At 58.2% G+C, this 27,967-nt stretch overlaps 1 long non-coding RNA gene across 1 annotated transcript; it reads right to left on the reverse strand.

The window, feature by feature from the left end:
- Window positions 1–215: 215 nt before the first annotated feature.
- On the reverse strand, window positions 216–27,857 carry LOC130030059 (uncharacterized). The gene is made up of 3 exons (XR_008793452.1): window positions 27,521–27,857; window positions 9,572–9,640; window positions 216–325 (listed from the first exon to the last, which is right to left on the reverse strand). It is a non-coding gene; the product is annotated as an uncharacterized LOC130030059 (long non-coding RNA).
- Between the last annotated feature and the right edge of the window lie 110 nt (window positions 27,858–27,967).

Raw genomic sequence — 27,967 nt, forward strand, 5'->3', positions numbered from 1 at the left:
TGCATGACCGCCTGTCCGGTCCCTGTGGCCCCTGAGCCCTGCCTCAGGCCTGGGTCTGTCCAGGGCCGGGCACAGGGTGTACGCAGCAGGTGCTCAATGGTGGCCACGAGGAGTCCCAGAGAGGGGGACACCACCACGCCCTGGCCCGCCTCCCCCTCAGCCTCAACCTCCCCACCCTCAGCGCCCAGCCAGCGCCTCACCTGGGGTCTCCGCGCCGACTCTGCTGGCCCTGGGCCAGCGGGGGGCGGCGGCGGGTGCGTCACTTCACTTGGCTGGCCCGCGGTGTCCTCATCGGCCAGGCAGGGACGGAGCCGAGGTCTGCGGGCTGCAGGGAGGACCCGGTCAGAGAGACGCTCCCACAACTCCCGGGTCACTCGTGTCCCCCAGTCCCCAACCCACACGGTGCACTCGAAGACCCCCAAGACAGCTTCAATCCATCCAAAGCACCTTGGGAGCTGGAACGAGCTATGGTGTTGGGATGCACTCGAGAGCTGGGCCCTCCACACCCCCATCCCTTCTCACACCCTGAGTGGCTGTGTGAGCCCCGCCAGGTGACTGGACGTCTCTGTTCTCTCTGTGCTCACTGAGCCAGACTGGGAAGGCGAGGGTCCTGGAGGCTGAGTCAAGCAGGGAGGCAGGTTCTAGCCAGGGTGCAGGGGACACAGGCCCTGGGCCAGCCAGGGAAGCCTGGGGTGGAGGGGAGAAGAGCCTGGGGGCCAAGTCCAGCTCTCAGCCAATCCCTGCACCCGGGATCCAGGCTGGCCCTTGGGGCTGGAGCCCGCGTGCTCCCGGGGGTCCATCCAGCTGGAGAGAATGTGGGGCTGGGCGGGGTGGGCCAGAGGGGACCTGAGCCCCACAGATTCCTCCCGAGGAGACCTGCCGGGCGGGTTCCACAGCCCTGGCCGCTCCATCTTCAACATTCTCCGAGTTCCCCCTGCAGCCCACCACCGCCTCTGGCGCTCCTGGGTGACTCGGGGGACACTGGCCGTAGCCGGCCTTGGAAGGCCACGGACACTTGTTTGCGGGACTTGGAGAGGAAACAAGTGACAGAAATCTAAACTTTTCCTTTAGTTATTTTTTTTTCCAAATGAAGGTGCTTCTAGGAGTCCCAACTTGCTTTAGAATAAGAGGAAAAGTGGAGAGAGATCACGGGAGATGATCAAAGACACAGGCACGGCGGGTCCTTCCAGAACTTAGGACAGGACGCTGGTCTTCAGTCAGTACCCCTGTCCAGAGGCTCCCCTGGGGCAGGAGTGGGTCACTCTGCTCGGATGCACCAGGCCTGCACTGGGCCTGGCATAGAGCCGGTGCTCTGAGAATATCTGCAGACCAGCTGGGAGTGTGGGTGAGCGCCGGCAGGATTCCCCTCCAGCGCGCTGTCCTGTGGGGCCAGGCTGCAGCTGGCTGGGACAGTTCTGCCATTATTCTAACTATCTGGAGCCTGGACCTTGCACGGGGCCTTGCTGAAGCACTCAGCAAACTCTTACTCATCAGCCACATGATCACCGGGAGGGGACTCTGAGTGTGCCCAGGTCACACGAGGAAATGGAGACAGAGTCAGGGGAGCCTTCCTGATGCCACACAGCAAGGTGACGGTGCAGTACAAGGGGACCGGGAATCTCAATGAGCAAACATGGGGGAGCTCGCAGGGCCCGCGGGGGAAACTCTGCCCCCGCCCCCCACATGTCTCTCACAGGCCCAGTCAGATGCCGCAGCAGACAGGGTAGATGCCGAGGCAGCTCGGCCCTGAGCGGAGTGTATCCCAGGAAGGACACACAGGCTGGGAGAGCTGCGAGGGGCTCACCCCCCTCTGGGCCAGGTCCGAGTGGCAAGTCACAGTGAGTTGCCATTTCAGAATGGTCAGACCCCACATCTCTTCCGTCACTTGTACCTTCTGAGGCCAAAATAGAGCCTTGGGTGGGAAGGGAAGTGGTGGTGCCAGAGGTTCCCAGAGGAGGGGCCCCTCCCTCTGGAGAATCATTCCCGTCCCCAGACTCTGGATAGGGGCGTGCACCAGCCACAGTGGCCACCATCACCACCATCACCGTCTCCACCACCATCTCAACCACCATTACCATCTCCACCACCATCACCATCATCACCACCATCACCATCTCCACAACCATCATCACCACCATCACCATCACCACCATCTCCGTCTCCACCACCATCTCCACCATCTCTACCACCTCCAGCATCGCCACCTCCACAACATCCCCAGCTCCCAACCCTGAGAGGTTGTCTGGTGGGGTAGGTGAGAAACCCAGACTATTAAAAGATGCTTCCATAGGCTAGTCCAGAAAAGGTCAGTGTGCCCACGAGTCACCCTTGCTCCAAGACAGGTGCCAAAGCAATGGGCTAAGAGAAGGAAATGGAAAGGATGAGGGGAGATGAGTGTCATTTGCAGATGTTCCAGGTGTTGGGCTGGGAAACCCAAGAGAACCTGCGGCAAAGCTATTACACAAAAAGCAAATGAAGGGCAGGGGCAGATGGGGCTGGAGCGATAGTACAGAGGTCAGGCATTTGCCCTGCATGTGACCGAGTCCGGTTTGATCCCCGGCACCACACGGTTCCCCCAAGCGTCTCCTGGAGTGACCCTGAGCACCAAGCCAGGAGTAAGCCCGACATACTGCCAAAACCAGACAAACAAGTATTCTTTCTATTAATCTAGAATTTTAATGTGATCCCAAGAAAAATCCCAAAAGGAATTTTTTTTTTTAAGTAGGCAAGTCAGTTTAGAGTAAGGCTGGGAAGGTGGCCCCATGGCCGAGGGAACGTAGAAAATATTTTGAGAGGAGAGGAAATCGATTTATGCGAAGTTGGAAGGTACACAGCAAAGAGGAACTGGCGGGGAAACTGAAGCTAAAAATGCCTCTACCAGAAAGAAGCTTCCAAGGGCTGGAGAGAGAGTACAGCGGGTAAGCTCTTGCCTTGCATGCGGCTGACCCAGGTTCAATCCCTGGCATCCCGCAGGGTACCCAGAGCACGACCAGGAATGATTCCTGACCTCACAGCTGGAGTAACCCCTGAGCACTGCCAGTGTGGAACCCAAATCAAAATAAATCTTTTTTTTTTAAAGAAGAAGTCGCTCCCAAATCATCATAATAACATAATCTCCTACTGAATAAGCAGGCTAAAGAGGTGCAAATTAAATCGAGCAAGTAAAAGGAAGGTAATAAGCAGTATTAGAGCAGAAATTAACAAAGGGCAGTTGTTAACAGTGAACAGTCAATAAAATCAAAAGCTGGTTATTTTAAAAGATTGTCAAAACTAGCAAATTTTAGCTAGACTGACTGAGGGCAAAAAAAAAAGAAAGAGATTCAAATGACAAAAATCAGGAATGACAGAGAGGGCATTCCCGTCGGTCTTACAGGCATAAGATTATAAGAGCTGGGATGTGACTCAAATGACAACAATGCCCCGTTCAGTCCCAGCACCCACCTGCCCGCCTCACCGCCAGCACCACAAGGTGTAGCCTTGGAAGCACCTGAGCACCACCCAGGGTCCCTTGAGCCATCCCTCACTAAAAGATTATGAAAGAATGCTACAAACAATGCCGTGCCAATGAATGAAATCACCTGGATGAAAGCAACAAGCTCCTAGAAAAACACAAACTAAGAGGAAGAAAACAAGATGAGGAGGAAGGAAAGCACAGAGTAGCCTCTGAGCACCACCGGGTATGAGCCCAAACCCCAAAATCAGACGCAGCGCCCCGTACCACCAGAATACACTTACTGCAAATCACCTAATGATCTCACAGAGGTACAGAGACTGCATGGCAGAACACTCAACAAACTAAGAATAGGGGCCGGAGTGATAGTACAGTGGGTAGGGCGTTTGCCTTGCACGTGGCCAACCTGGGTTCGATCCCTGGCATCCCATGTGGTCCACCAAGCACTGCCAGGAGTAATTCCCGAGTGCAAAGCCAGGAGTAACCCCTGAGCATCGCTGGGTATGACCCAAAAAGAAAAAAAAATTAAGAATAGAGGACTAGAGAGATAGCTTGCCTTGCACACAGCCAACCTGGGTTCAATTCCCAGCACCCCATATGGTCCCCAGCACACCACCCCGAGCATAGAGCCAGGAGTAAGCCCAGAGCACTGCCAGGCATGATGCTTAAACAAAACAAATTAATGGAAATTTCTTTAACCTGATGAAACACGCACATAAAACATCATATTGGTGAGAGACTGGATGCATTCCCCCAAGACCTGGCACAAGACAAAGATGTTCATTCTCCCCACTTCTATTCTACAGTGTACTGGAGGTGACAGCACAGGTAATATGAAAAGAAAATGATTTATTTTTAAAGGCGCTCATATCGGAAAAGAAGAAATAAAACTGTATTTGCAGATGACATGAGCCTGTATATAAAAAATCCTAACGATGCCACTAAGAAAATTATTAGAAGTAGTAAATGAGCCCAGAAAGGTGCAAGATCAATATACAGAAATAAATTATTTAGGGACAGCAGGTAAGTTGCTTGGCTTGCATGAGGACAACCCAGATTCATCCCCAGTACCCTATTTGGTCCCCCAAGCCCACCAGAAGTGATCCCTGAACTCAGAGCCAGGAGTAAGCCCTAAGTACCAATAGGCATGACCCCCAAAATAAAATAATAAAATAAATTAATAAACTATTTCTAAAATTGACAGTGAACAATGAAAAATTAATATTAAGACAAGAACACTTAAGAATAAGGCTAGCAAGCCATAAGAAACCCCCAGCTGGCGCCAGATAATCGGGTCATCAGCCACCATCCAGATCACTTGTCCTTCTCTCCCAGAAGGGAGCACAGCATGCCGCTCGACATAACTATGCTGCTGGACCCCACGCCAGGCTGTTTCACTGGGGGCGCCCCAGAGGGGGAATGGGTGAGACCCCTCCCCTCTCCAAGGGACCCAGCCCCAGGAGCTGAAAACCTCCAGAATCCACCATGCCCACGGCTGCTCTCCACATACTCGGGCCGAGCACCACCCACAAGTGAATCTATTCCTGGACACTTTAAAGACACACTCTATCCATACTCCAAGAGTACCACACCACATTTGATGAAATTCAAAGTAGGAGTCAATCAACCTTAGAAGGAAACATTATATTATTTTACTTCTGATTTGGGGCAGGGGTTGGAGTTCGGAATAGAAACACCCGAAATAATGTGGTTAGAAGGTATAATGGTGGTGGGATTGGTGTTTGAATATTAAATGTAATCAAATATTGTGAACAACTTTATAAAACTGAAAAAAAAGAGAGAGAGAATAAGGTTAGCAAAAAGTAGCACAGTAAAATCTGCACTCTGAAAACTTGAAAGGAAAAGTTGAAAGGAAGGGCTATACAAATGGAAAGGAAAACTAAACATGGATAAAATGGCATGATGTGCCCGAATTAAACTAGGAAGTAAAAACAATTCCTATCAAAATCCCAGCTGGTAGGCCGGAGAGAGGACAAAGGCTAAGGCGCCTGCCCTCCTGTGGCGGTGACCACTGCCAGGTCAGTCCCCAGCCCCTCACGGTATCAGTCCCTCCAGCCCTGCCAGGACTGATCCCTGAGCACAGTGCCAGCCACAGACCCCGAGCACCCTCGGGTATAGCCCAGAAGCATAAACACAAATACCAGTTAATTTCTTGCAAAATAATGAGAAACTGATTATAAAATTCATATGGGAAATCAAGACACCCAGAATTGCCAAAGCCATCCTGAAGAAGAAAAATAATGGGGCTGGAGTGATAGCACAGTGGGCAGGGTATTTGCCTTGCACGCGGCCGACCCGGGTTCAATTCCCAGCATCCCATATGGTCCCCCAAGCACCGCCAGGAGTGATTCCTGAGTGCAGAGCCAGGAGTAACCCCTGTGCATTGCCAGGTATGACCCAAAAAGAAAAAAAAAGGAAAAGAAACACAACATTTGAGGGTTGCAAGGTCTTCATTTCAAAATGAGCTGTCATCAAGACTGTGGGATCTAGGTACAGGGATGAGCATATATAAACCACCAGGCAGACGACCTGAGGGCCCAAACATCAACCCTCACTTTCACAGTCTCTTGATTTTTTTTTTCTTAACAGGGGAATCAAAACAATTCAGTGGAGAAAGAACAAATGGTGCTGAAACAACCAGATATCCATATGCAGAAGAAGGAAGTTGGATACCTTCCTCAAATCCTGCACAAGTATTTAACTCAAAATGGACCTCAAGGAGCTGGAGTGATAGTAAAGCAGGTAGGGTGTTTGCCTTGCAAGCGGCAGACCCAGGTTTGGTCCCCAGCACCCCATATGGTTCCCCGAGCACTGCCAGGAGTAATTCCTGAGTGCAGAGCCAGGAGAAATCCCTGAGCATCGACAAGTGTGACCCAAAAAGACATATATATAGATATATATATATGTGTATATATATATATATAAAATAGGATCACAAGCCTAAAATGTCTGCCATCACTGAATCCAAATTCTTCTAGGGAAACAAGGCATGAATTTTGCCACCTTGTAGTACAATGATTTCTTAGCTAGGACACCAAAAGCAGAAGCAACAGAAGGAAAGATAGGCAGGACTTAGTTGAAATGAAAGACTTTTGAGTCCCAAAGGAGGATGCCACAAAGAAAGCAAAAGGGAAGTCCAGTCCAAGTGTCAGTTCCAGAACAGGGAATAAAAATGCTATGAGCCTCACTTCTTAGATTCTAAATTTCACAAGGATTTTTCTAATTAATCTTATCAATTGTAAGAAAGGTACTGGAGCTGTAGAACTTTTTTTTTGTATGTGTGCAGGGGGGCCACATCTGTTTGTGCTCAGAGCTTAACTCTTGGCTTTGTGCTCTCATTCCTGTGACCAGGCCCTTATGGGGTGCCAGGAATTGAACCTGGATTGACCACATGTAATGCTAGCATTGTATTTGCTGTACTGTTTCTCAAAATGTTTCGAGTTTCAATTTTGTCTAAAATAAATTGACATGATGGTTTTTAGCTGATAATGGGGGAAAAAAAAGAAAGAAAGCAAAGCACTTGCCTTGCACGTGGCCAATCTGACTGACCCAGGTTTGATCACTGGCACCCTGTCTGGTCCCCTGGCACTGCCAGAAGTCATTCCTGAGTGCAGAGCCAGGAATGAGCCCTGGGGACTGCTGGGCGTGGCCCTAAAACCAACACTAAAATCAAACTGACAACCCACAGAAAGGGGAAAATGTCTGCAAACCATTTACCTGCTAAGGAACTTGTATGGATATATATGTGTATGTACACACACATATGTGTAATAAAGAACTATATCTTGAGGCTGCAGAAATAGTACAGTGGGGTAGGCACTTGCCTTCCACAGGGCCGATCAGATTCGATTCCCAGCATCCCACATGGTTCCCTGAGCACCACCAGGAATGATTCCTGAGCGCAGAATCAGGAATAACCCCTGGGCACCACCAGGTGTGACCCAAAGCAGGCAAAAAAGAAGTATAGCTATATAAAATATATAAACAATAACAGAGACAAATAACCTAAAAATTGAGTTGTGGAGAAAGGGACACACCCAGCAGTGCTCAGGGTTTACTCCTGTCTCCTGTGCTCAGGGGTCATTCCTGGTGGTGCTCAGGGTACAAAATGTGGTGCCAGGGATGGTACCAGGGTCAGCCACATGCAACGCAAGCGCATTACCTGCTGTCCAGCCCAAACAACTTAACTTTTAAAATGTGGGTGGAGGATTTGAATAGACATTTCTCTAAAGAAGGCATACAAAGAAGGGTTGGGAGGAGAATTTCCAGGCTACAGCAGGTGGGGTCCCTACCCTTGACCCTGGGCACCGCCCGGTGTCCTGAGTACCACTAGGAGCACCCTCGACAATAGCCCACGTTCCACTGAGCATGCCCCCAGCTCAAAAAAAAAAAAAAGGGGTGGTACACAAATGACCAATAACCACATGAACACAGCCTCCCCATCATTAGTCATTAGGGAAATGCAAATCAAAACCGCAATGAGTACCTCTTCACACCCACTAGGATGGCTATAATTAAAAAGACAGATAATAACAAATTGTTGGCAAGGAACGAGGAGAAACTGAAAGCATCAGACAATGCTGGTGGGACTAGAAAACGGTGTGGTGCTTTGGGAAACGGGCGGGCACATCTTCCAAAGGTCAAACATAAAGTTATCATATGACCCCAAAGTTCCGTTTCAAGGTACAACCCGAGAGAAAAGAAAAACATATCCGGGGCCAGAGAGATAGCAGAGTGGGAAGGGCTCTTTTCCTGGCACACGCCCGACTAAGGTTCGATCCTGGCATGATCCCATATGACCCCTGAGCCCTGCCAGGAGTAATTCCTGAGCACAGAGCCGGGAGGGAGTGGCCCCTGATCATCATCACAGGGTGTGATCCCAACACTAAAAAGAAAAAGAAACCATATCCACAGACAGAAAAGTTGCACATGGCAGCATTATTCATAAGAGCCAAAAAAAAAAAGAGAGAGAGAGAGAGAGACAAGATAGACCCATTCATTGACAAGTGAATGTGGAATCTCCATATAAGGAAATATTGCTCCTCAAGAAAAGGCAAGAAAGTGCTGATACATGCCATGACATGGGAAAATCTTGAAAGGGCGATATTGGGGGGGGGAGGAGGAGGGGGAGAACCATCACAGCTGGTACGATCCCACATTCGTGAAGCATCCACAGGAAACAAAGTCGCCGAAACAGAAAGTAAATCAGTGTCGGCCTGCGGCTGGGGCAGGAAGGTCTGAGGGGAAATGAGGAGTGATGGGTTACCTCACTCTGTGGGGCAGACTCAAAATGCTCTGAAAAGGATCGTGGTGGTGGTTTCACAATTCTGAGTAACTGAAGAATCCCGCCAGCGCACGCTTGAGTGGCAGAATCACACGGTCCGTGAAATCAGATCTCAATAAAAGCTGATCTAATTTTTTTTAAGAGCTACTATTCATCCCTTAGATTGGCCAAGACCCCCAAGTCCTACAGCACCCTGCATTACTGAGAGTGAGGGGGCCCGGGGGGTGGGTGGGCGGGCATCTAGCAGGATGATCTGGCAAATCCATCAGAGCGACGACGGCTGCCCACGGCCCCTGAGCCTGCCGTGTGGGGTGTGCTTCGGAGGAAGCCTCACGCCTCAGCCCTTCGCGTGTGTTGGGGGCTCTGGAGGGAGGAGGGGTCAAAATCAAGACTGGAAATAACCAAAAGGGTCCTTAGGCAAAACCGTCTCCACCCACACAATAAAAACTACACCATCAGGAAAGAGAACGTGGCACAAAATGACTTCCGAGGTCCAGAGAGAACAGGGTGGAGAACAGGTTACACCAAATCCTCAAACTTCAGAGAGGTTTGAACCTACACAGTCCCTGACTGACGCAGGGGACTCTCCCCCGGCGCCTGCCTCTGACAAGGAGACTCAGGCGCGAGAGACTGACCACTCCTCGACTTCTTTGCAATTGTTTCCTGTTGCAAGGATCAATGTTTTCTCTTTCATTAAAATTACTCAGGAGTAATTCCTGAGTGCAAGAGCCAGGAGTAACCCCTGTGCATCACTGGGTGTGACCCAAAGAGAAAAAAAAAACCAATAAACAGAAAAACCAAAACCCCAGGCTCACCTGGCTTCAAATCCTGCTTCGCCCTCTCATAGCTGGGAACGTCACTTCACTTCCCTGAGCCTCTGTGTTCTGCGAAGAGAAGAACAATAGGGATGACATCGAGGCCAGAGTGATGGTACAGTGGGTAGGGCACTTGGCTTGCATGCCGCCAGCTGGGGTTCGATCCCTGGAAGGTCCCTGTAAACTACCAGGAGTGAGCCCTGAGCACCACTGGGAATGACCCCAAAATCAAAATAATAACAAAAAAGCGGGTAGGGTGTTCGCCTTACACGCGGCCAACATGGCCGACCCGAGTTCGATTCCTCCGCCCCTCTCGGAGAGCCGGGCAAGCTACCGAGAGTATTCGATATGCCAGACACAGTAACAACAAAGTCTCCAATGGAGACGTTACTGGGCCCGCTCGAGCAAATCGACGATCAACGGGAGGGCCTTTACCTTTACCTTTACCTATCTTGCAAGACTACGGTGGAAGAGGCCATCAAACTCTCGAGCAGAGAGCCAGCACCTTCACCTGCCTGGCTCCTACAAGCGCCTGGTCCTTACTGGCTATTAGCAGGTCACTTGGGGACTGGAGCGATGGCCCAGGGGACAGGAGTGGATGCAGAAGGTACAGTATGATTCCTGGCACCACTGGGTGCCCCGAGCACCAGCAGGCCTGGCCCAAAAGACTAAACACGTCACAAGTTAGAGGCCACCAAAGACCCTCAGATCAAGGACTTAGAACACTTTCTCAGTGGGAGAAACCCAGGAGGGCTTCCTGGAAGAGACAAGGAATTCAACTCGTAGAGATGACTGGACAGTGCGCCTGGATGCGGGAGCTTGCCAGCAAAGATCTAGCTGTAACAAAGCCCTTTGTGGGGGGTTATTACTCCTTGTGTGCTCGAGAGCTCCGTCATCAATGCTCAGCAGAGCACCCTCCCTGAAGCAGGGCAGTGGGGAAGATGGAGTAAACAGCTGCCAGGTGCAAGAAGACCTGAGGAAGGGCCGGGATCGAGCACTGAGAGTGCACAGCAGGGAGAGGAGGTTGAGAGGCACAGCCCCTCCCCCCGCCCCCAGGCACACAACAGCCCCGCCTCTGACATGAGCCTTCTGGCTCCACGCACTCCACAGGGCTGACCGGGTGAGGAAGGACTGGCCAGAAGATGGACACAGGTTCACAGATCCACGGAGGGGGCCACCACAAGGAGGGACAAGGGATCCCAGACGGTGCCAGTGGGTTGCGCCACAGACCCCAGAGTGGCTGCGCGCCCAGGGGAACCCACCATAGCCGTTGGGACCAGCACCATTTGCAGTGAGGAAACTGAGGCGCAGAGAGGTCAAAGGTCACACCGCCCATCGGAGACAGAATCAGCAAGAGACTAGGACTGCCTGTGCTCTACAGCCTGCTGCCCCAGGGCCCTCCCCTACCCGGCGGGGCCTCACTCCGGAACACACCCCCTCGCCCAGGGGCCCCAGGTAGCAAGATTGTCATCTGTGTCCTGGTAACAGTGTAACAGTGGCCTGAGCTGGGGGCAGGGGGTGTGTACGAGGCCCGCTGTCAGGCCCCTCCTGTTCTGGAGGTGCTGAGCCAGGTCGGGTGCAGCTTCGGGGTTCAGGGGAACCCTGCCACGCCCACAGATTCTAAGCAAGTCCCCCAGAAGCCTCTTTCTGGACTGTGGAGTTGCCCCGGCCCCTGGGACAGGCCCCGGGGTCCTGCAACTTTGCCCTTGGTCCAGCTGAGTCTTGGTCTGCACCAGGGCCCTAGATGGCCCCCAGACGGGAAGCACAGGATCAGAGAAGCCCAGAGAGTGTCCTGGCTACATCCCAGACAGCAGAGGGGGCTCGCCACGGACCCCTCGGCCCCAGCCCACCTACAGCCCGGGGTGGGGACATTCTGAGGGAGCACGGTGGGCCCCAGAGCGACTTCAAGCAACGAGCATGGGGGCTCAGAGCAGCCAAGGCTGGTCCCCCTGGACACCTCCCGTCTCACTGGCCCAAGGGCACTGGTCCTGCACAGCAGGGGAGCTGAGGCTAGAGGTGGGAGAAGGGGTCCCGCCCTACGTACCCGCTTCAGAGAGGGGGGCTACAGCCCCCAGGATGGATGCTCCCGGGCAGCATCCCTCGGGCCCCTGTAGAAGCATGGCCTTCCGGGGCTAGAACGATAGCACGGGTAGGGCGTTTGCCTTGTACGTGGCTGACCTGGGTTCGATTCCCAGCATCCCATATGGTCCCCTGAGCACTGCCAGGAGTAATTCCTGAGTGCAGAGCCAGGAGCAACCTCTGAGCATCGTCGGGTGTGACCCAAAAAGAAAAAAAAAAGCACAGCCTTCCCCACAAGGGGTGAGGAGGCCCACGTGGACAGGAGCACTTGGCTTCCCAACAAGGTCCAGGGGTGAGAGCGATGTGAGGAGGCCAGCAGTGACCATGGCTCAGGGCCACCCTGCTTCCTCCCAGCCAGAGCAAGAGACACAGCGGCAGCCACAGTGGGACGACGCAAACGGCTGGAACATCTCTCTAACAGAAGGCTAGGGCCGGAGGGATAGGAGAGTGGGGGGTGGGGGCGCTCGCCTTGCACACAGCCGACCGGGTTCGAGCCCCAGCATCCCATAGGGTGCCCCCAAGCACCATCAGGAGTAACCTCTGAGTATCAGTGGGTATGGCCTCAAAACCAAAAAATTTAAATTTAAAAAAATAAAGTGGAGATCTAGGGGTCAGACAGACTCAGGGGCCAGAGAGATAGTACAGTGGGTAGTGCTTCTGCCTTGCATGAGGCTGACCTGGGTTTGATTCCAGCACCTCATTCTATTACCTCAGACTGTCCCTGTGTACTGCCAGGAGAGGTTCCTGAGTGCAGAAACAGAAGTAACCCCTGGGCATCTCTGGGTGTGGCCCCAAAACAAAAACAGTTAACTAATTAAGAGACAGCGCCAGGGCAGCCTCATTCCAGAGTCTGATGATGGGGTGCCTTCCACAGAAGGCCTTCAACCAGGCCTTCTGGAGCAACCAGCCTACATCCACAAGAGGGAAAGAGGGGAGGGAGGAAAGCTGGGCCCCCAGGAAGGACCTGAGGGCATCTAGAGCATTTGCAAGACTCCTGGAGGCAGCGCAGGAGGAGCAGCATGTGCAAAGGCCCTGGGGCCGGATGGGTTCCCTGCTTAACTGGGTCAGCCCTTGGTCCAGCAGGAAGAGGTCCGAGAGACCCTAGGGGTGACCTATCTAGCAATCTAGATCACGAAGACCAAAAATGCTGTGGAGTGGCTATGAAATTTTCTCAGGTCCCTGACAAAGGTCAGGGCACAGACAGACCCCACCCCCACCCCCACTTCCCTGAGCAATCCTGCCAGAACACAGAAATCTCCAGCTCCGGAGAGCTGCAGGGGTCAGGGGAGTCACCTAAAACACGGTGGACTTCCCAGGGGAGAGGGCATCTCAAGAGAGGTGTAGAGAGGGTGGGGGGCTGCGGACAGGCAAAGGCTTGGAGGGGCACCTCTAGAGAAAGGCCATGAGTCAGGCAGTCTGTCCCCCGCAGCCAAAGGGGGAAAGACGGGTGCCTGGTGGGCAGCCCCTTCCCACGCCCGCCCACCAAGGCCCGCGCCCCGGCTGGCACACACAGGGAGGGCTGGTGGCTCTGCAGCCCACAAGGGTGCCCGGCGGACGGGGAGCTCAGCAGCCCTGGCCACCTTTCACCACCAATATGCCACCCCCTCCCCGGCCACGGCCACCAGCTTCTCCCCAAGCCCCGGGCACACCAGGAGGAGCAGCAAGGCCCCGCGGAGGGCGGCCAATCACCCTAATCAGGAACCCCCGGGAGGCACCCCCATTCACAGACAAGGATGTCGAGCAAGGCTCGGAGAGGCAGCCCACCCCCCCCAGAGCACGAGGCTGAAGGGAAGCTCGAGGAGGGCACCCTGGCCCCACGGGACCCACGGACCGGGCCGTCCTGGGGACACAGGCCGGCCTCCGCTGGCCAGCCCAGTTGGCGCCACTACTGGGAGACCGCAGGGGAACCCCAAGGGGCCAAGCTTGCGCTCTCCCAGGCTCCCGGCAGGATGCTGGCTGGGGGGAAGGGGGGTGGAGGGTTATGGGGGGGGGGAGGGCGCCAGCCAGCCCCTGCCCAGGCGGCACAGAGCCTCCTGCCAGCAGCTCTGGCGGCTCCTCTGCTCGTTCGGGAACACACAGTGTCCCCCGCCTGCCCACGTCTGCGCAGCAGCTCCCCCGGGGACACGGGTGGGCAGGCGCACCCGGCGGCCAGGCCTCTGCACGAGGCCCCCTCACCACCCCTCCTCCAAGCCCAGGAGCCCTCCCTTCCATTCCAAGCTAACCTCTCAGCCTTCAGGCAAGCCCTCTCCTCCCTGTCAGGGGGATAAAGGGTTGCACTTGCGAGAGTCAAACCCAGCTCTGGCCTAGACTTGCTGTGTGGCCTTGGCAACGTTACCCATCTCTCTGTGCCTCCATAAACTCGCATTAAAAAAACTGTTCTGTTGTTCAGCGATTTGCTCGAATGGGCCCAGTAACGTCTCCATCATGAGATTTGTTGTTACTGTGTTTGGCACATCAAATACGTCACGGGTAGCTTGCCAGGCTTTGCCGTGCAGGAAAGATACTCTCAGTAGCTTGCTGGGCTCTCCAAGAGGGGCGGAGGAATTGAACCCAGCTCGGCTGGGCTGGCTGCGCGCAAGGCAAATGCCCTACCGCTGTGCTATCACTCACATCAAAACGAAAAAGAAAAAAAAAAGGAGATAGGAGGCCGATGGCACAGCCGGTAGGATGTTTGCCTTGCATGCAATCAACCAGGGTTCGATTCCCAGCATCCCATCCCTGAGCACTGCCAGGAGTGATTCCTGAGTGCATGAGCGAGGAGTAACCCCTCAACATAGCTGAGTGTGACCCAAAAAGCCAAAAAAAAAAAAAAGATGAGTCAAAGAGTCAGTACAGTGAGTAAGCCTTGCAGGTGACCAACCAGATTAAAACTCTGGCACAGTCAGTTCCCCAAGGACAGTCAGGAGTGATCTCTAAGCACAGCACACAGCCAGGAGTAAGCTAAGTACTGCCAGGTGTGCCCCCAAAACCGAAAATAAATACCTGTTTTTTTTTTTTAATTTAAGGGCCCCAGGCCAGAGAGATAGTACAGACTGTAAGGCGCTTGCTTGCCTTACATGCGGCCTACTGGGGTTCGATCCCCGGCATCCCCTATGGTTCTCCAAGCACCGCCAGGAGTAATTCCTGAGTCAGGAGCCAGGAGTAACCCCAGAGCATCACTGGGTGGGGCCCAAAAAACAAACAAACAAAAAGAAGGGGCTGGAGTGATAGTACAGTAGGTAGGACGCTTGTCTTGCATGTGGCCAACCCAGGTTCAGTCTAGACACACCATATGGTCCTCGGGGCCCTGTGACGAGTGATCCCTGAGCCAGGAGTAAGCCCAGAGCACTGTTGGGTATGGTCCCCAATTTTATAATATATATATTTTTGCTTTTTGGGGTCACACCCAGCAATGCTCAGGCCTTACTCATGGCCCTGCACTCAGTAATTACTCCTGGGGGTGCTTGGGGGACCATGTGGGATGCCAGGGTTCAAACCTGGATCAGCCGTGTGCAAAGCAAACGCCCTACCTGCTCTACCTGCTGTACTATTGCTCCGGCCCCTAAAAATTTTTTTTAGAGAAGAGTGAATGGAAAAAATATGTTCCACTCCCTCCCACCCACCGCCAGCCTACGCAAAGCCCATAATGCAAACCATGATGCCCCCCTCCTCCCACTAAGGCAGTCTCTCTCCTGCTGGTCCCGGGGCCTCCACCCTCATTCCCACCCCCGGCAGCCAGATGCACCCTAAATCCTCTCGCGGTCCCTCCCTCAGTCTCCATTGGAGTCAGCCCTGAAGAGCGCCAGCAGGGAATTGGGTCTGGGGTTCTGGGCTGCCGCTCATCTCAGAACACCAGGCCTGGTCCAGCCTCAGAAACGGTGCGGGTACGACTCCAGATGGGGTGACGTGAGCTTTAAGAGAACGTGTTTCCACATGAAGTTCTTGATGGCTTATTACCAGGAAGTGTTTGCTTGGAAGCCCATCTGATATGCTGGGTTTCTGTAAAAACTTCCTGGGCAAAATGGGGTCACGAGTGGACAGTTTTCTACAGCCTGACCCCTGAGTGTGCTCAAGGAGGAAGGGACGCAGGGAATGGGAGATAGATCAAAGGATGGAGGCAGTGGAGGACGAGAGCTTCTCGGGGATGAGGAGATGCAGGTTCTGTCGTGATTCTTCCCAGCACCGGAGCCTGGGCCCCAGCCACCCCACATGCCTGCCACTTCCTGGCATGCCCTGTGATAGAGCCTCAAACTATTCCTGACCTCCCTGACTTGCACCTGGCATTGTGCAAGTCTGAGGCAAGTCCTGGCCCTGAACCCACCCTGGCAAAGGTATGGGGCGGGGGTGTGTGGTGTGTGTGTGTGTGGAGAGGTGGGGGTGAGGGGGTGCCTGCTGGCTGAGCAAGACTGAGCGAAGCAGGCACAAGCGAGGGGCTGTGAGCAGGCCAGGCGCCAGAACATGCCTGGTCCCGCGCTCACAGTGTGAACACGATCGAGGCTTGGCAGGCCTCAAACCGGCTCTGCCAGTGTGGCCGGGGCAGGATGAGGCCCTGCAGGCACAGGCCAGCACAGGCAGAGATGGAGCAGTACTGCGAGGAGGCAGGACCCAGAGTCCTAGGAGGGCAACATCTGAGCCTGCGGGTGGCGGGGTTCCCCACACCCCCAGCCCGGTGGAGACAGAACGGTTCCGGTGCAGCAGATTTGGAGTCCCCTCAACCCCCGGGCAGAAAGGGGCGCCCTTTCCAGGCCCTGCCCTGTGCAGTACAAAGTAGGATGCCATCCCGACCCAGGAAGAGAGCGGAGTGTGTGCGGGGGAAGCTGAAGGTGGGGGCGTGACCAGAAAGTGGGTGGAGCCATGGCAAGCGGGTGTGGTAAGGCTGGGTGGAGCCATAAAGTGGGTGTGGTCAGGGTGGGCGGGGCTATAGAAAGTGGGTGTGGCCAGGCAGGGCAAGTGGAGCCATAGAAAGTAAATGTAGCCAGACCAGTGGGTGTGGCCATGGCAAGTGGGTGTGGTCAGGCTGGGTGGAGTCATAGGCAGTGTGGTCAGGTTGGGGCGGAGCCATAAAAAGTGGGTGTGGCCAGGCTGGGCAAGTGGAGCCATAGAAAATAAATGTAGCTAGACTGGTGGGTGGGGCCATAGCAAGTGGGTGTGGTCAGGATGGGTGGAGTCATAAGCTGTAAGTGTAGTCAGGTTGGAGCAGGGCTATAGAAAGTGGGTGTGGCCAGGTTGAGCATGTAGCGCCATAGAGTAGGTGTGGCCAGATTGGTGGGTGGAGCCAGAGAAAGTGGGTGTGACCAGGATGGTGGGTGGGGCCATGCAAATGACTGTGTTCCGGCTGAGAGGGTGAAGCCATGGGGGTGGAGCCTGGAAAAGTAGGTGGGCCCAGAGCAGAGGAAGCGTCTGGGAATCCCCGGCTCTGTACCAACTTCCCAGGGCCTCCTACAAATCTTGTGTGTTTCAGTACTGTGTGTCTCCAAGTGGAAAGTGGTCCTGGGCAGACTGCAGGACCTTTCTTTTTTTTTTCTTCGCTTTTTGGGTCACACCCGGTGATGCTCAGGGGTTACTCCTGGCTATGCACTCATGAATGACTCCTGGCAATGCTTGGAGGACCATATGGGACGCTGGGGATCAAACCCATGTGGGCCGCATGCAAGGCAAACGCCAGTAACTGCTTGACTATTGCTCCGGCCCCTGCAGGGCTTTTCAATCCCAAGGTGCTGAGTCTTCTCCAAGAGGCCCCTGAACACGTCCTGCCCTGCCCTGGCTCCCCATAAGATGCCCACTGATCACTGGCGCAGTTGCATCTGCCCCCTGGTCCCACTCGTCCACAGTGCCCTGAGACAGGGACTGGTACTATGCCCACCGTCCAGCAGAGAAAACTGAAGCCATGGGTCATCTGACCAGGGGAGCCCTGATCCCAGTCCCAGCCTCCATCTAGCCATGGCAGTTAGTGTAGAGAAGAAACCTCAGTACACTGGGGCCCTTACCTGGAATTGGGGTAGAAACCATCCTCCCACACCCACTGACCCCTCAAGTCCTGAGGAGCCACCACCTTGGGCCCAAGAGGATGGTGGCCCCTCCTGTCCTCTCTGCCCTACGCATATCCTGATTGGCTGTCTTCTTCCCACTGCGGCCGCCTCCTAGTCCAGGTCCAGTGTCCTCCTCCAGGCTGGCTGACCAAGTCAGAAGAGAGAGAGAGGCTGTCTGAGATGCCATCAGTGCCAGTCACCCCTGCTTGACACCAACTTCAAGAACAAGGCCCTCAGAGGGCCTCCAAAGCCCACAGCGGGCTCTGTGCCCGCCCCTCCCCTCGCCCTGCCCCGCACATGGGCCTCTTCCCGGAGCTCCCAGCAGACACAGACATGGCTCCGAGTCTCTGCACCTACCACTCCCTCCACCCAGAGTCTACTGCCACTAGCTCTCTGCCTGCCTACTCCCTCACTGCCTCGACACTTTATTCAGATATCACCCGTTTAAACAGTAACGCACCCAGCCCACTCTGGGTGCTTCTCTCTCTCTCTCTCTCTCTCTCTCTGTAGATGGAGGGAAAGGGGGAGGGTGGGATGGGCAGGTATATAGATGAATAGATAGATGGATGGATGGATAGGTAGGTGGATGGATGGATGGATGGATGGATGGATGGATGGACGGACGGGTGATGGATGGAACAATGGGTGGATGAATGCGTAGAGGGATGGTCAGATAGGGAGATGGATAGATGGAAGGAGCAAGTGAGTGGTGGGTGGGTGGGTGGGTGGAGGGATGGAGCAAGCGACAGGTAGGTGCATGAACAGGTGGAGGGATCAAGCGAGCGAGCAATGGGTAGGTGCACGGATGGGCGAGGGATGGAGGGATGAATGAATAAACAGATGACTGGATGGATGGACGGATGGATGGATGGATGGATGGATGGATGGATGGGTGGGCAAATGGATGGATGGGTGGGCAGATAAGTGACTGGACATACAGACAGTGGGCCTGGGACTTAGCAGGGATGGCCCAGGGCTGTGAGAAGGTGACCCACAGTAGGAAAAGAAGCCCTGAGACACAGCTGCAGCCAGGGGCCCCCTTCTCCCGCACAACCTGACTTTCATTTCCCATCTTCTCCAGCTGAGGCGGCTTTTCCCCCAGAGGAACTGGGTGAGGAGTGGGGGAAGGGAGCCAGCGGCCCTTCGGTCCCCGATGGGCGGGGGGCTCCCAAGGCTCCATCTGTCCCACCACAAAGAGGCTTTGTCCTCCGTGCTGAGAGCCTGGGGCAGACCGGAAGCCACCCCTCAGCCGCCCAACAGAGCCCAGCACCCCCAGTCATCTGGACCAACTGCTTCCGAACTAGATGCCAGGGGCCGGCCCGGGTGTGGGCGTTATCCTCCCGGAAAGAGGCTAGAGGATGGGCCCTGGTTCTGCAGGTGGGAACACAGAGGCTCAGAAGGACAGTGTTCCTCAGTCAGGGCCTTCGAGGCTGTAGCTGGTCCGTCCGCATCCATCTCTAGCCACAGCTCGCCCCCCCCCCATCTAGAGTTCAGACCCACTGGGTGTTGTGGGGTGCAGGGTGGGCTGCACGCCTGGCCCCTCACCTGAGCAGGGAGACCTTTACCCCAGCGCAGGGGCCAGGCGAAGCGGCTGAGAGGCGGCTGGGCAGTGACTCGCAGCCCCACACCCAGCCTGGGCCCCGAGGCAGCCTCGGTAGCAGCCAGCCAGGCCCCGGCATGTCTCAGCCACTTCCTGTCAGGCGAGTGTTTGCAAGGAATTGCGGGACAGGCCCGTCCCACAGCACACCGTTCCCCTCTGCATCCCTGACCTGCCGCTTGCCTGCCTGGTCCTGCCATCTCTCCAGGTCTCTCTGCTCTCGTGCAGCGCCCCCCACCCCCCAGACCCAGCAGCCAGCAGGGACAGCCCGCAATGCCTACTGAGTGCCCCCCAGCCCACGCCTGCGCCTGAGGACAGCAGGAGGCTGGGGAGCGGGCACCCCTGCCCAGCCTTGCCCCTCCCCGCCACACCTGCTTCCCATGCCTCAGGCCTTGGCTCACACCCGGGCTCAGCGGACCATCCTACCCGTCCAACACACCCCTTCCTCCAGGAAGTCTCTCCAAGTCCTTGATCCCCCTCTCGAACCTCTCCCTCTCTCTGGGGGCTGCTTCCCTTGGCCACCGTACCTGAGCACATGAGCAGTCAGCAGGTCTGGGGGAGACCAGCACCCCCAGGCCATCACCAGATTCCGAGGACTACCTGTCGTGGCCACCCCGCCCCCCCCAACTCCCCTCCTGCAATCATCCTCCCTCCCCCACCTCCTTCACTCCTAGCAGGGTACCCCAAAGGCAATGACAGGGAGGTCAGCCAGATTCCCCGGGGAGGGGGGGGTACAGGCTGCTCCTGGCGGGTGGCTTTGGGGACTCTGGCACCCTGCATGGGGCTGAGGCCAGGAGCAGCCCGGTGGCCCTTCTTCTGCCTGCCCTGCTCACAGATGGGAGGTACTGGCGGGCGGGGGAGGGGCTTCTGCAAAAGGCTAACTGGTAACCAAACCCACGTCGTTTCTAAAACTAGGGCACAGGAGAGAAACGGGAACAGCAGAATTGTCCCCAAATAGAACTGTGGCTCATCTGGTTCCAGGGCCTCTGGGAACACCTGGGGGGGGGGGGCGGGGGAGGGCAGGTGGCTGTTCTCAAGGCGCCAGAAAAAAAAAAACCAAAACGTTAAGCTGGGCAGGAAGGTCAAACTGGGCGGCCACCTGCTACCGCCGCAGGTCAGGCCCTGCCCCCGCTTCCCTACACCTGGTCACAGGGTGCCCCCAGAACTGCCAGCCTCCTGCAGCCTCTGCCCGCCCCACCAGACGGCCACTGCCCCATGTCCAGGAGCCGGGAGCCTTGGGTTGCAGGGGGTTGTCCGCCTCTAAACCCCGCCCAGCCTGGGAATCTGGGAGAGTCAGGGACAAAGAGGCGGGGCATGAGCCGAGTCAGTGCCCACCCGAGGGTGATGGCTGATGGGGGAGCCCACAATGGGCACGGAGCCTCGCCCAGTGGGGAAAATGAGTCCCGGGGTCACAGAAGCAGACCATGACCCAGAACCCTTCTACCAGGCCAGCCCCCACCCCACCTCAGTCTATCTCCCACCCAGTCCAGAGAACAGGACCACCATGCCCTGTGGTCCCAGGTGGGTCTCCAGGAGCACCTGTTAGGGGCCGCTACTCCCCTGAGCACCTCCCAAAATCTTAGAACTTGCCTTGCTGTGGGCACTGTTGAGAAGGGGAAACTGAGGCACAAAGTAAGGAACTGACTCCCCCCAGGTACACAGCTTGCGTGTGATGGCAGTTGGGGGGTAAGGAGAAGCCCTGGTGGGGACCAGAGCCACTTCCCAGGGGGGTCAAGGTCTGAGTGTGGGCAAGTCCCTTTGCTTCCTGGTTGGTAACATGCAGTGAAGGGGCGTGGGGGGGGTAACTGGGGGCACAGACCACCTCCCCCGGGAAGCAATGCCCCCAGCTCCCAGCTGTGTGATCTCAGTGGAGTCATTTCACCTCTGGGAGCTTCCAAATCTCCTTCTGATAAGAAACGGAACTTTCCTGGGACTCAGAGGAAGGGGGAGGGGGGGTAACAAGGAGGTGGAGGGTTGGGAGGGCAGAAAGGGGGGGGGCAGGGGGGCGGTCCCATCTGTCCAGGCAGACCTGGCACCTGCCTTGCTTGAGGCGTCCCGGGAAACGGGAGTGGCTGTCTCCTCCTCCCAGCCCCGCGAGGGCCCGTCTCTGTAAACTGTTACCCTTCCAGGCGGGAGCGATGATCACCGCCGGGCCATGTAAGGCAGCAAGTGGCGGCGGGGAAGGAAGGGGCAGAGGGGGCTGGAGAGACAGCTGGAGGCAGAGAGAGGGGCGGGAGGTGGCAGGGAGGACCCAGCAGGGCGTGGAGGTGTGGAGGTGTGGAGGCCAGGCGGCCTGGGCGGGCCGCAGAGGACAGGAGCGTCCCCTAAGTGACCAGGAAGTCTGGGCGATAACGAGTGGGGGAGCACCAGCTCAGACCAACACCCCTCCACGGGGCCTCTCCAGGGGGAACCCACGCTCTCAGCGCCTCGGCTGCCTCCCCCCCGGCACGGGGCAGGATGGACATCTGCCACACGTCTGCCACTCGGAAGGAGCCAGTCCAGACACAGGTGGGTGGAGGGCTCAGGAAGGGGCAGCCGCTTCCAGCCTGCCCACCCTCCAGCAAACCTTGCCCCCAGCACCAGACAAGCCCCCTCTAGAGCAATACAGGGTCCGTGCTGATCCTGGATCCACTGACCCCCCAGAGGCTGGAATTCCAGCCGGCCAGGGCGTGGCCTTCCCAAGGCTCCCACCACCCCATGCGGCAGGCAGGCACTTTGTGGGTGCAGACCCCACCCTATAACGGACACCTGCGGCCCATTCGGATCCTCATACCCACTCGCTGATACCGTCGCCGACATGGCCAAGGCAAGGCACAGAAAGGGAAACTGAGGCCCGGAGCCATCATCTTCCCAGAAGCACAGAGAGCAAAGGGATGGCAAGGCCGGGATCAGGCCAGAACCAACCGGGCTCCAGAGGCCTTCTTGCCCCTTCACCCGGCTCTGGGCTGCGACCACCACTGGGCAGCCCCCGGTGCCAAGTCAGGGGGCGATGGGCACGCGGCAAGATTCGAGTGCGTCAGGTTGAGAGGAGCTGGGGCCCAAAGCTTACAGCACCAGCCCCCACAGAGCACACCTGCCCTGACGCTGAGGAGAGACCGCAGCCCTGGAGGCACCTGCTCACCCGGAATTGGGCGTGATGAGTGACCGGAAGCAGGTGGACCTCACATTGACTCTGCTGGTCCAGCCCTGTGCCTCCCCTCCCTCACCTGAGAACTGGGAGCTGCTGTCCTGCCCAGCAGGATGAGGATGCCAGGGGCAGAGCCTCCCCGGGCTACAGCACGGCCAGGCAGCGGACACGGGGTGTGACATCCCTGAAGTCGGGGCAGAGGTGGACAGGGCAACCGCGAGGTGGAAGCAAGACCCCAACAGGGGAGGCAGCTGCACGTCCTGACTCCCACCCCACCTGCAGCCAGGGTCCCTCTGCCACGCCCACCCCACACTGGGTGGGATGCCACAGCTCCTGGGCAGGGGCTCCTGATGCAGAGCCTCGGGGCTGGCCTTGGGGCTGGCCTTGGGCACAGAGGAGGAACCTGAGGGCCAGCACAGGAAGGGGCTGGTCAGGCCTTCCGCTCCTCCCCTCAGCCTGCTGCTTTCATTCCGGGTTTTTTCCGAGGGGCCGGGGAAAGGAGAAGGACAGGCCCCACGCAGGGGACATGGATCCACAGCAAGAAGCAGGAGTCTCGGGGGGCTATAGTGGTAGCACAGCGGGTAGGACGTTTGCCTTGCACACGGCCGACCCGGGTTTGATTCCCAGCATCCCATAGGGTCCCCTGAGCACCGCCAGGAGTGATTCTTGAGTGCAGAGCCAGGAGTAACCCCTGAGTATCGGCCGGGTGTGACCCAAAAAGCAAAAAAAAAAAAAAAAAGCAGGACCCCTGCCCAGCACGCACCCCTTGGTGGGGTCCCACTCAGGCCATGTGCGGGTCCCACAACAGGAAGTGGGCCTTTTCCTCCCCATCCGGGTAGGGGTGACCTCACCTCCCCAGTCTGTGCGATGACCAACAGGATAGATGAGAAAGGACAGGCCCCCGGTGCGCAGAGACCCTGGTCAGTGTCCACCTGCAGCTGGGGCAGACACGGCCACCTTATGGTTCTCCCCCAGCAGGTGGCTGGACAGTGGGAGTCTGGCCCCACTACAGAGAGGAGAGGGAAGTTCGCCGTGTTGGAGCGGCCAGGGCACCCAGTAGCTCGGGGACACTAGCTGAGGGCCCTTGCCAAGGTCTGCGCAGAGACCGGGCATCAGAGAGGGGAAGTGATTCGCCTGCGGACGTGTAGCGGGGGCAGGGCCTGAATCTGGGGAAGTCTGCTCCGGGTAGGGGTGGGGGCGGCAGGTTAAGGAATCCGGGGGACGGCCTCACCCCCATCTCCCCGCAGCCCTGCTAATACCAGCCCACACCCACTTTATGTTTTGCTTTTTTCCGGGGGTTGGGAGTGGCGACACCCAGCAACACTCAGAAGTTACTCCTGGCGGTGCTCAGGGGACCACATGGGATGCCAGGGATCGAACCCGGGTCAGCCACATGCCAGGCAAACGCCCTCCCCGCTGTGCTGTGGCTCCAGCCCCTCCACACCCACCCAGAGCGTCGGAGGGTGAGTGGAAGGAGGGGTGCAGTGCCGGGGAGGAAGCCCCCACGGGATGACACTTTATCTCCGGCCCCCCAGGACTTCCCGGGAGCCGTGACTCACAGGATCCCAGTGGAGACGGGAGGAAACTGAGGTGTCCCAGGGGAAGTTCCCCCATCCCAGATGCCCAAGTTTTCACAGGGAGATAAGGGGGTGGGAGCCCTGGGGGGGGGCGGGGGGAGGAGGCCACGGAAACCTGAGGGAGAGGGGCGCAGCGGCCACAAGACGAGGCAGGAAACCCAGCTCTGTTGAGCCCGCCCAGGGCAGGCACTGAGGCCTCTGAGAGGTCTTCAAGCCCACGGGCCCTGCACTGGCCCCTGCTCAGTCGCTCAGAGCTCCTCTCTGACTCGGTTCATCGGCCTCGACAGCCCAAGCCGCTCCGTGCCTCGCTTATACCCCGGCCCCTCCACCAGTGAAAAGATGACCCCCACGGAAGACACAGGGAATGGCGAGCCTCGTGGGCAGCGCAGGACATGCCACGAAGGTGTGTGTGCTGCTTTGATGGTCAAGTGTAAGCATAACTGTCTGCGCGGGGAGAACAAAACATTCCTGTGACTCCCTTGCTCGCAGCAGCCCGGGTTCGAAGCCCCCAAGCCAGAGAGGTGACCTGGACCAGGGGCAGCCCCCCAGAGAAGCACCGCAGAAGCGGGCTGAGCACCACTGGCAGTGCCCTCGCGGCTCAGCCTCATCTGGGCACATGGGTGGCTCTGCCCACCCTGGCACCTTGCTCTGGGCCTCACTGCCTGGCCAGGGTGGCCAGCATCCTGCCCAGCGGGTCATGGGGCAAAGAAAGCCCCTCTCCCGAGTTCCTGCCAGAGCCGGCCATGGGCACACGGCCCCCCCGTCAACTCAAGTAGTATAGGGATCACCCGGTTTTCAAGACAAGAGGCAGAGTGGTCCAGAGACACACACGGCCAGGGGCGGCGCTTACAGGCAGGCCTAACTCTGGATCCTGATGGCGCATTTGGTCCCCTAAGCCCCAAACCACCAAACCACCACCCACCACCCTCCCTGCCTCCAGCCAGCCTTCCCTCCAGCGAACTCCTATGCTGCTTTCAAAGCCCAGCCTCAAATGTCCCCTTCCCCTTGATTCCTGATTTAGGCCCCCCACCGAATAGAGTCTGGCCCCCAGAAAGGTAACACTGTGGCTGATAATGACAGTGTGGCTGACACCAGTCAAGTCCCCCCAATACACACTCCCACCCATGTGAATCTTTTGTTTGGCGTTTTGGGTCACACCCAGCAATGCTCAGGGGTTACTCCTGGCTCTGCACTCAGGAATCACTCCTGGCGGTGCTCAAGGGACCATATGGGATGCCAGGGATCGAACCCGGGTCGGCCCCGTGCCAGGCAAATGCCCTCTCCACTGTGCTATCGCTCCGGCCCCCACCACCCATGTGAAGATAAAGGCCCAACTTCTTCCCCTCCCCTCCACAAGCCCAACATGGCCCAGACCTATTGATGACACCCATCATTTCACCTCTCACCAGCAGCATTCACCATAATTCCCTACCCTCCACACTCCCAGGGCTGACCGCTGCTTCCCCCTGGAAGCACACTCTCTCCCCCACACATACCTCAGGGCCTTTGCACATGCAGTTGCCCTGCGTCGGGCAGGCCCAGCCCCAAGTCCAGCTGACTCCTCCGTGCTTCCTTCAAGATTCCTCTGCGCCCCCCCCCCCCAAACCTTGTACCTTGAGCCCTTTATCACATCTATGATTATAACTAAGTTTACTTAGCAACTTAGCTACTGTTCAGCTTGCCCTTCAGATGGGACTGTCTGGACAGCCAGAGGCCTGTTCCCCATTTCCCAGGCTGAGCCTCCCCGCACCCCGGAAAGAGGCCCTATTCTGTGAAGCCAGAATCTTCTCTGCCCTGCTTGCCGGAGCCAACCATGCCCCCCACCCGAGCACCCAGGAAGCCTCCGGTCGCCCCGGTCACCAGCCGCTGCCTGCTCCCTGCTCCCAGGACACAGGAGGGGCTCAATCGGGGGTCACCCCGAGGCCTGGATCGGGGAGGGCTCGGGGGGAATCGGGGTCAGGCGAGGTGCGGGGGGAGGAGGAGGCTGCCAGCTGGTCACGGAGCGGCTCCTTCTTGTTCCTGCCCGCCAACTTCCCTCCTGACTCCACACTCCCTCGGGGAAGATGCCAAGGCAGGCTCCGGGGGTGTGGGGGTGGTCATGGCCCCCGGACGGGGCTGGGGGAGCACACACCCGAGGGGGGGTGGGGGGCCGTCCTGGGAGAGGGAGGGGGGGTCCCGATGGCCAGAGGCCAAGGGCAGGGCCGGCCAGCTGAAGGGAGAGGGTGTTCCTGGCACGGTGCCCTGAGCAGCGGGACAGGCTGTCAGCTGAGGGGTGACGAGCCGCTCCCTGGCTGGAAAGACCCCATCACCGAGGCCAACCACATCCCCTAAGCACCTCGGGGGTTCCCACAGAATCGCGCCTGGGCCCGCCCTGTCCTGTGCCTGCCCCCCAACCTCGGGAGGAGACCGTAGGGGCAGCCGGGCTGGGCTCTGGACAGTCTCTGTTCTAGCACTGGCCCCTTGGACACTCAGCAAGGCAGCGGGTTGCAAGCCCAGGAGGGCTGGGGACTGTGGGGTGGGGGGCTTCTCTCTTGAGGGGCTTTGAGAAGTCATGGGGGGGACACTGATGGCTCCTCTCCTGCAGATGAGCCCGCCAGGCCAGCCACCTGGACTCCCAGCCCAGTGGGCAAGTGCTCGTTTACTGAGCACCTAGTACACGCCAAGGGCTTCTGCCCCTTGGGGGGCCCCCGTTCCACACAGGGACAGTCCCTGGGCCCAGAAGGCTGTGCAAAGACTCGGCCCCAGGACCAGCCAGCCAGGATTCTAGTGCTGGGCCTGGCCTCCCTCCTTCCTCACACAGGGGCACAGACATTGCTGGGGTGTCCAAGCCTCTGCCCCTTGGGCAGCTCCTGTCCTCACGCCTTCCCCCAGTCCCAGACATGGCTGGGGCTCCCGGGACCCCAACCCTTCCGTCTGCCCCCCAGAGCCAGTCAAACCTTCCCGCCGCTGCGGAGTTCAGAGAGGGAGCGCGGGGGGCCCGAGGACACACAGCAAAGCCCGCGGGGGGCCCCGCGGGGGCTCCCAGCCACCCCCACACTCAGCCGGGGCCGGCAGATGGACCAACCTGGTGGCGAAAACCCAAAACTTTTGCCAACTTCGGAGCCGGCGGCGGGCAGCGAGGCCTGCCAGGGGCGAGGCTGCGGCGGCGGCCGGCGCGGGGGACCCGGAGGTCCGGCCCGGCCCTCCCGGCCGCGCGTGCGGGCCCGGGGGAGGTCGGGGGGTCCCGCCGCCCAACCCCCGCGCGCCCCGCGACCCCCCGCCCGGCGCCCGCCCCGCCGCGGCCCCGGCCCGGGGGGCTCCAGGCCGGCCGCGGGGCCAGAGGCGGCGCCGCGCGACGCGGGTCCCGGACTCGGCCTAGACGCGCGCGGGGGGCGGGCGGCGGCGGCCGGGCGGGGCCCGGTGGGGGTCCCCGCGCCCCCCACCCCGGCAGCCCCCTCCCCCCCGGGCCGGCGCAACAAAAGGCCGCGCGGGGCAGGTCGGGGCCGCGGCTCGGGCCGGGGGTGCGCGCGGTTGGCGGCGGGGGCGGCGGCGGCGGCGCGGGGGTCGCGGCCGGGGGCTCACCTGGGCGGGGGGCGCTCACCTGGGCCGGGGGCAGCAGACGGCGGCCGGGCCGCTCCGGCGCGCAGGCCGGGTGGATTCCCGGGCCCCGAGACAGATCGGGAGAGAAAGGAGGAGGCGGCGGGAGGAGCGCGGGGAGGAGGGAGCGCGGGAGGGGGAGGGGCCGCGGCCCGGGGAGCAGGAGGAGGAGGAGGAGGAGGAGGAGGAAGAGCAGCGGCGGGAGGAGGAAGCGCCGGGCCGGGTCCCGCCCGGGCCTGGGGGACACCCTGGAGCCTGGGGTCCGGCGCCCGCACGGCAGCTCCGCCCCCCGCCCGGCGCCCCGCCCCGGGGACCCCCTCCGCCCTCCCCGCCCCCTTCCTCCCCACCTGCCCTCGCGACCCGCCCCTCCCGCGGCCACAATGACCTGCCGGCGGGCCAGGTGCTCCCCAGCCCGGCTTTGGGTCCCTTTCC

The sequence above is a fragment of the Sorex fumeus genome, unplaced genomic scaffold (genome assembly GCF_029834395.1).
Source record: "Sorex fumeus unplaced genomic scaffold, SorFum_2.1 ptg000044l, whole genome shotgun sequence".
Classification (NCBI taxonomy): domain Eukaryota; kingdom Metazoa; phylum Chordata; class Mammalia; order Eulipotyphla; family Soricidae; genus Sorex; species Sorex fumeus.